We start from the raw sequence: 9,669 nt of genomic DNA, 5'->3' as shown, positions 1-9,669 counted from the left end.
AGTCCGCGGTTCATTGGGCCTTTTGAGGTACTTCGGAGGATTGGGGAGGTGGCTTATGAGCTTGCTTTGCCACCCAGCTTGTCGAGTGTGCACCCAGTGTTCCATGTTTCTATGCTCCGGAAGTACATTGGAGATCCGTCTCATGTTCTGGATTTCAGCACGGTTCAGTTGGAGGGTGATTTGACTTATGATGTGGAGCTAGCAACTATTCTGGAGCGTCAGGTTCGGAAGTTGAGATCAAAAGATATAGCTTCGGTGAAGGTGCAGTGGAGAGGTCGGCCCATGGAGGAGGCTACCTGGGAGACCGAGCGGGAGATGCGGAGCAGATATCCTCACCTGTTTGAGGCTTCAGGTATATTTCTTGACTCGTTCGAGGACGAACGTTTGTTTAAGTTGGGGAGGATGTGACGACCCGGTCGGTCGTCTCATGAGTTACCGCTCCGTTTCCCCCATTTCTGCTTCTTTATGCCTTGTTTATCCGTGTTTTGAGGTATCGGGTTGGTCGGATTGGATTCGGATTGGTTTTGGTAAAGTTTGAGACACTTAGTCTCTTTTAGGAAGGCTTAAGTTGGAAAAGTCAACCGGATGTTGACTTATGTGTTAGAGGGCTCGGATGTGAGTTTCGATGGTTCGGTTAGCTTTGGGAGGTGATTTATGACTTAGGAGTGTGATCAGAATGGGTTGTGGAGGTACGGAGTAGATTTAGGCTTGAATTGGCGAAGTGGATATTTTGGCGATTTCCGGTTGGTAGGCGAGATTTTGATATAGGGGTCAGAATGGAATTCTGAGAGTTGCAGTAGCTTCGTTATGTGGTTTGGGATGTGTGTGCAAAATTTCAGGTTATTCGGACGTGATTTGGTTGGGTTTTTGATCAAAAGCGGAATTTGGAAGATTTTTAGAAGCTTAGGCTTGAATCTGATGTGTTTTGGTTGAATTGATGTTGTTCGAAGTGTTTTGATGATTGGAACAAGTTTGAATAAGGTTTTTGGATATGTTGGTGCCTTTGGTTGAGGTCCTGGGGGCCTCGGGTGAGTTTCGGGTGGTCAATCGGACAATTTTTAAAGTTTAGAAGCTGCTGAAGTTTTGCTGTTGCTGGTGTTTTCGCACCTACGGTTTGGGGACCGCAGGTGCGGCGCCGCACGTGCGGGAGAGCTATCGCAGAAGCGGAAAGAAGGCCAGGCGAGCAGTGACCGCAGAAGCGGTAAGGGTAACCGCATCTGTGCTGCCGCAGATGCGAAAATGCAGCCATATATGCGATTTTTGGCAGGATAAGTGGAGTCCGCAGAAGCGGAAGAATAACCGCGTATGCGGTACCGCATAAGCGGCTATAGTACCGCAGATGCGAAAGTAACTGGTCAGAAGAATTTGAAAGAAGTCTTTCGCGAAGGTGGGTCTATTTTCACCCATAGCTGCTCGTTTTTGGAGATTTTTGAAGGAGGTTGAAGAGGGATTCAAGGGGAATCATTGGGAGGTAAGATTCTTGGACTAAGCACTCGATTGTTATGTGAATCCACCTAGAAAATCATGAAAACTAAGCCAAAAATTGAGGAACTAGGGCTTGAGAAATTGGACTTTTGAATTGGGATTTGAAGGACCATTTGGGGTCGGATTTGAACACTTTTGATATGTATGAACTCGTGGGGAGATAAGGAATCTGTTGATGTAAAAATTTCTGAGTTTCGAGAAGTGGGCCCGGGGCTCGTGTTTTGCTAATTTTGGGATTTGTGCCCTTTATTGATTATTTTCGCTTGGGCTTTGTTCCCTTGGCATATTTTGACGTCCTCATTCTGATTTTGGATAGATTCGATGCACGTAGAGGCCAATTCGAGGGGCAAAGGCGTCGCGAGCTAGAGATTTAGCCGGTTCGAGGTGAGTAATGATTGTAAATGATGTCCTGAGGGTTTGAAACCCCGGATTGCACATCGTAGTGCTATGTTGAGGTGAGACACACGCTTGTTGACGAGCGGGGTCGTACACTATTGGGGATTGTGACTTGGTCCGTCCCGGTTGATGATTTTACCACGTATTTGACTGAAAATTATTTGCTATCACTATGATTTGGGCTGAATGTCATATTTGGGCTTCGTGCCAACTATTTGAACCCTTCGGGGCTTTTTATTGATATTTCCTCACTCTTTTGAATTACTACTTGAACTCAGTCATGTTATTTTCCACCGTTTTACTGCTCAGCCATTTTTACTCGATTTTGAGACTTAAATGAGATTTTAAATGATGTTTTGGGCTGAGAAACACTGTTTTACTATTGCCCGAGGGGCTTGTGAGTACTTTTGACTGAGTAAGGCCGAGGGCCTATGTTGTGAGGAGACATTGATACTGAGTTGAGGCCGAGGGCCTGAGATATGTACGCCACGAGGTGGCTTGATTGATATGAGGCGAGGGCCTAGTTTTGATGCCACGAGATGGCTTGTTATTGCGCTTGGGCCGTAAGGGGCCCCTCCAGGAGTCTGCACACCCCCAGGGAGCGCGGGTACCCAGTGTGATGTGAGATTGAGCCCGAGGGGCTGTTATTATTCTGAGATGTTGCCCGAGGGGCTGATGTGGTGATATTGTGCCCGAGGGACGAGCTTTTATTTATTTACTGTACCTTAATTGTCTGTCAATTACCTGTTTACTTGTTGAAAGAGGATTTTACTTGTCCTTTCACTGGTTTACTATTTTTAAATGACTTTACTGCTTCATTATAGACTGCTTTGTGCCTTGCGTGTTTTCTTACTTTCAGTCATTATTTACATTTGTTACTCACTGAGTTGGAGTATTCACTTTACTCCCTGCACCCTATGTGCAGATTCAGGCGTAGCTGGTCCAGCTCCCGAGTGCTGATTCATTCCAGCTTCAGGCGGATCTTCGAGGAGTCTTTAGGTAGCTGTTGGCGCTTCGGAGCCTGGAGCTCCTCTCTATCTATTTCTTTTACAGTCTTAGTTCAGAAATTCAAACTCTGTGGTTACCTTTGAGTATTGGGTACTGTTAGATGCTCGTGACTTGTGACACCCCGGTTAGGGCTGTGTTGGGTTATGTTTTCGCACTTTATTGACATTATTCGCTACTTAATACTATTAAATCATGTTGTAGACTTTTTTATGTTGTTTAACTGCTTAAAAAGGTAAATTGGGTTTAGTTGGCTGGCCTTGTCTTCACGAGAGACGCCATCACGACTGGGTTGGGATTTAGGGTCGTGACATATACTAAACGTTAAATGCAATGATGCTTTATGCCTCCTAGTTTAAAGTTCCGAATCTGTTTCTAACTATTATTCAGCTCGTGAATTTTATATATATATATATATATATATATATATATATATATATATATATATATATATTCCATAATCAAGCAAATGGAGGCAACCACGATATTTGGGGATTATTTGGTGCGGTTTAGTAATGCAGAAAATATTTATGCAGTGGTAAATAATAATGTAAGAGCTGTTATGTAGTAAATAATAATATAGAGATTATTATACCACTACTAGAAACTGTGAAAAACCGTCTACGAATACCGATCAATTTCGGTTGAAAATATTGAAAAATCGACCGATTTTCGACCGACTTTAAGCCGCAGAAATAAGGCTGGTTGGTAAAACAAAGCGACCGCCATAGGTCCCAATTTCCGAGCGAAATCGATCGGTTTATTCAACCAAGAGTTGACCAATTTATCTGACACAATTTTTAGAAAAATTAAATATACCGACCGAAGTCGATCGGCATTTTGTAAAATAATTTTTATTTATTTTTTATAATAGCGACCGATATCGGTCGATAAATTAATTTAATATTCTTTTAATAATTTTAAGATAGCCCGATATTGGTCGGAATTATTAAAATATAATAAGTTAGAAAAGTTAAATTCGTACCAGTTTTGGACGACATTTCATAATTCCTGCAGATTGCAAATTGAAATTACCGATCGAAATCTATCGGTGTTTGTAAATTTCTGACCGAATTCAGTGGGTATGCGGACGGTTTTCTGAGAAAAAATCTGGCTGAATATGCTTTCTTTGAAGCTACACTACCTGCCAATAACAACCAATAAATAACCTATAATGGCAGCACTACATTGCTGCCCTTAAACCATAATACAACCATTACAACGCCAACCACAATAATTAATCAACAAGTGTCACGACCAAAATCTCCATCGCAGGGTCGTGATGGCACCTATTGTCCACTTGCTAGGCAAGCCAACATTAGTACACAATTAATCATTTTAAAACCAACTTGAGAGTTGTTTAATAAGAAATAAAGTTGTAAAAATTAGAAATAGATATAACAACTCCAAAAGTTGACTAATCAAATCCCGGAATCTGGTGTCACAAGTATATGAGCATACTAGAAGTTCTACGATCAAATGTCTGAATGAAAATACAACTGTTTGAAACGAAATAAATAGTAAAACTAGATAAGGAAGGGGACTTCAGGGGATGCAATCGTCGTGAAGCTATACCTCAAGTCTCCCTGAAAAGCTAATCTGAGCAAGCGTCTGCTAGCTGCTGCAGAGACCAACAGCAAAATCTGCACAAGAAGTGCATAAGTGTAGCATGAGTACAACCGACCCCATGTACTTTGTAAGTGCCGAGTCTAATCTTGACAAAGTAGTGACGAAGCTATAACGAGGCACTCACTATAAACTTGTGCGTATATAAATGAAATAATAGCAGAAATAGAGGAAAAGCAAAGATTTAACATAAAATCGGAATTGAAAACACATAATAGAGGGCCCCAGAATAACGCCTATGCTCAACTCCCCAATTCAACACGAATACAGTAACAACAGTTAAACACAGTAATATATGTATTCTCCGTTGCGGCGCGCAACCTGATCCACAATTATATATAAATAACAAGTCTTCTCTGTTGCCACGCGCAACCCAATATATATATAATTGTGGATCAGGTTGCACGCGTATATATATATATCTATATATATATATATATATGTATATATATATATATATATATATATATTGGTATATATATATATATATTGGTATATATATATATATATATATATGTATATATACATATATATGTATATATACATATACCAATATATATATATATATATATATATATATATATATATATATATATATATATATATATATATACGCGTGCAACCCAATCCCAAACAGTAATACCATGTATTCCAATTCACACAATAATACCTATTACTGTTGTGACGTGTAACCCGATCCCACATAATATAATAATAATAATAATAATAATAATAATAATAATAATAATAATAATAATAATATAATGAACATCTACTACCAACTACGGCGTTATTCAAATAAAATGCAATGAAATAATTATATAATTAAAGACAATAAGCGGATAAAGGTAGCTATCTAATAATACACAAGGTCAAAAAAATAAGTAAAGACAATTAATAAATAAAGATACGGATACATAGAAACAATTAGCAAATTAAGAAGTGTAACGCGTAAAGGCATGAATTTAACAAGTAATGGCAAGTAACAATTAAAGTATTTAACAAATAATAACAATAAATGAAGGCATGAAATAATTGAAAACAATAAATAACTATCCCAAACCACATGCTCAACTTGTGACTACGTATATACACTCGTCACCTTACATATACGACGTCCCCACACACAAATCAAATAGCAAATAATCCAATTAAGTCCTAATTCCCTCGAGTCAAGGTTAGACACGACACTTACCTCTTTGTGCAACCAACTCAACAATCAACCATAGCTTTTTCTTTCGAACAAGCCTCCAACCCAACCAAATCTAGCCAAGTATCGTCCAAATAATTCAAAATAAGCTTTAGAAACTACCCTCGATTGAAAAAGGTTCAATTTTTGATGAAATTGAAAAAGTCAACAGAAGTTAACCCCGGGCATGCTTGGTATATATTCGAGATTCGGACCAAAATCCAATTACCCATTCTTCCCGGAGCCCGGTTATGTAATTTGTTTTGAAATCTGACCTCAATTTGAGATCTAAATCTCAATTTTAAAAATCCCTAAATTCTACCCAAAATCCCTAATTTCTACCATGGAAGCCCTAGATTTGATGTGAAAACTCATGAAAAGTAATAGGGAATCAATAGAAAATGAATTAGAGTAGCTTACAAATGAATTTGGGAAGAAAGGGCTCTTACGCCTTGGGTCGGCACGGCCTCTGATATGGGCTGGCGCTTGGGCTCTTACGCCTTGGGTTGGTACGACCTCTAATATGGGCTGGCGCTTGGGCTCTTACGCCTTGGGTCGATAGGACCTCTAATATAGGCTGGTGCCTGTGATTTTGTGGCGACGGTCGGGCGTCCCCGAGTCGCGTTAGTTTGGCTGGAGCCTTATGACCGTAGTCATTGTGTTTCGCCGTAGCCTTTTAGTCCCCGAATGAGGTAGCCTCGGCGTCTATATCGAGGGTATGCCCGTCTTACAAGTTCGAATATATAGCCTTGACTTTAGGATCGGGATTATGCCTTTTGTAAGGTCTTACAAATTTGAACATGCCTTACTTGAGGTCTTACAGATAGGTTACTTGGCACAAGTATAATTCATGCCTTGCTTGAGGTCTTACAGATTTGGTATTGCCTTATGGAGGCCTTACACTGTCGATAATTCTTCATGGAGGTCTTACATTTTCTAGTATTGCCATACAGAGGGCTTTCGGGCTTGAGGTTGCCCGCTTGGGGCCTTATGGCCTCGGGTTTCTGATAGCTCGGTGGGGTGACAGTCGGCGACAGTCCCCGAGACATGGAAAGTTTTTGGCTCTGGATCCGTTCTTTGTAAACTTGATGTTGCCTCATTGAGGGCTTATGAGCTCGAGGTTTCCGGCCCGGAGGTCTTACGGCTTTGAGTTTTTTGTGTCCGTTCCCGAGTGTTTGAGAAATATCTGGCCCTAGGGCCGTTTCTTGCAAAAATAGCAAACTTCTTTGAAGCGCAAGGCGTTTTGATGGTAGAAGATACTCCTTTGATTACTTGGTACAAGTATACATGTTTTCGTCGTTGAGGGTTCGATTATTCTATCCGGACACGGTTCATTTGACCGTTTGGCCCAATACATCATTTTTCTATCGAGACCTTCTTTGGCTCATCTTGATTTTTCCGGGGAGGTGACCTCCTGGAGGGATGCCCCCCAATGTTCGAGGTTGATTGAAGAGAAGCCTTGAATACATGCTAAGTTCTCCTTAGGTAGCACATAGATATTGCCTCGTTAAAAACCTTGCCGGTAAAACCCTTCTCGGGATAAAATCCGATCGAAGGAAAAGAGTGCAACGCATGCTTTAAAAACCAAAGTCTTTGAATCGGAGGATGTTTCGGTTCTTCCATCGGACACCTTAGTAGTAATAGCGTTTGAGCATTGATATGTTCCAATTGCTTGGAAGTTGTTCGCCTTCCATGGTACCTAGCTTGTAGGACCCTTTGCCGATCACTTCGAGGACGTGGTACGGTCCCTCCCAGCTCGGGCCTACCTTCCCTTCATTAGGTTTTCAAGTGTTTAGGGTGACTTTCCTTAGGACTAACTCCCCGACTCTGAGGTGTCAGAGATTTGTTCTCCTGTTATAGTACCTTTCGATTCTTTGTTTTTGGGCGGCCATTCGGACCAGTAAAGCTTCCCGCTTTTCATCTAATAGTTTGAGGGCTCCAGTCATGGCCTTGTTGTTTGAGCTCTCGATTGCATGTCGAAATCTGGCGCTTGGCTCTCCGACCTCGACCGGTATCAAAGCCTCGGAGCCATATACCAGAGAGAAAGGCGTCTCCCCCGTGCTCGATTTTGGAGTTGTTCGATATGCCCATAGGACCTCGGGCAACATTTCTCTCCACTTTCCTTTCGCATTTCCTAACTTATTTTTCATGTTTTGAATGATGGTCTTGTTTATGGACTCGGCCTGCCCGTTTGCACATGGGTGGTAGGGTGTTGATAGGATCCTTTTGATTTTATGGTCTTCGAGGAACTTTGTTACTTTGATTCCAATGAGCTGCTTCCCGTTATCACATGTTATCTCTGAGGGAATCCCGAATCGACACATGATATGGTCCTAGATGAAGTTAATGACTTCTTTTTCTCTTATCTTCTCGAAGGCTCGCGCTTCCACCCATTTTGAGAAGTAGTCAGTCATAAACAAAATAGCTTTACCTGGTGCCGTTGGTAGGGGTCCGACGATATCCATCCCCCACTTCATGAACGACCACGGTGACAAGTCTGAATGTAGCTGTTCGCCGGGTTGGTGAATCATTAGTGCGAATCTCTGGCATTTGTCGCACTTTCGGACGAATTCTTTGGTGTCTTTCTCCATGTTGTCCCAATAGTAACCTACTCTGATCACCTTTCGAACTAAGGAATCGGCACCGAAGTGATTTCCATAGGTGCCCTCATGGATTTCTCGGAGCACATAATCTGTGTCCCCTGGTCCCAGGCATACTGCTAGGGGCCTATAAAAGGTTCTTCTGTATAGAGTTCCATTTTCGTCGAGTGAGAACCGGGCTGCTTTGGTTCGCAGGGCCCTTGACTTCTTTGGGTCCGCGGGTAGCTTCCCATTTTCCAAATAATCGATATATTTGTTTCTCCAATCCCATGTCAGGCTAGTGGAGTTGATCTCGGCATGGCCTTCCTTGATCACTGATTTGGATAGCTGAACAAAAGCCCCGGGGAGTATGTCATCTTCCTTGACGGACGATCCCAGGTTTGCGAGGGCATCGGCCTCACTATTCTGCTCTCGAGGTATGTGGACCAGAGTCCATTCTTTGAAGTGGTGCAATGTGACTTGAATTTTTTCTAAGTATCTTTGCATCGTGTCTTCTCGAACCTCGAATTTCCCATTTACCTGATTTACCACCAGAAGGGAATCACATTTTGCTTCGATGACTTCCGCTCCTAGGCCTTTGGCCAATTCCAGACTGGCAATCATAGTCTCATACTCGGCTTCGTTGTTAGTCATCTTTGCAGTTTTTATAGATTGCCTAATCGTGCCGCCCGTAGGTGGCTTCAGAACTATGCCGAGCCCAGACCCTTTCACGTTCGAGGCGCCATCGGTGAACAAGGTCCATACCCCCGAGATGTGCCCATTTTTAGTAGAAGTTCTTTCTCTACCTCAGGCGCGAGGGCGGGCGTAAAGTCGGCCACAAAATCCGCCAGAATTTGGGATTTGATAGCCGTTTGGGGTTGGTACTCGATATCGTACCCCCCGAGTTCGATGGCCCATTTGGCCAGTCGGTCCGGTAATTCGGGCTTATGCAATATGCTTCAAAGAGGATATGTTGTTAAAACACAAATACGATGGCATTGAAAATAAGGCTTTAATTTTCGAGATGCACTTATCAATGCAAGAGCTACTTTTTCTAGGTGCGGATACCTAGTTTCGACATCTCCCAGGGTCCGACTTACATAATAAATAGGGAATTGCGTACCTTGTTCTTCTCGAACCAGCACACCGCTTACCGCTACCTCGGATACGGCCAGGTACAAATACAGCGTTTCATCCTCCTTTGGGGTGTGGAGTAATGGTGAGTTTGTCAGATATCGCTTTAACTCCTCCAAGGAACGTTGGCATTCCAGAGTCCATTCGAAACTGTTTTTCTTTTTGAGTAAGGAGAACAAATGATGACTCCAGTCTGATGACCTCGATATGAATCGGCCCAAGGTTGCTATCCGCCCGATCAGCTGTTGCACGGCC

The sequence above is a fragment of the Nicotiana attenuata genome, unplaced genomic scaffold, assembly GCF_001879085.1.
Source record: "Nicotiana attenuata strain UT unplaced genomic scaffold, NIATTr2, whole genome shotgun sequence".
Classification (NCBI taxonomy): Eukaryota; Viridiplantae; Streptophyta; class Magnoliopsida; order Solanales; family Solanaceae; genus Nicotiana; species Nicotiana attenuata.
This window is presented reverse-complemented; position numbering follows the sequence as displayed.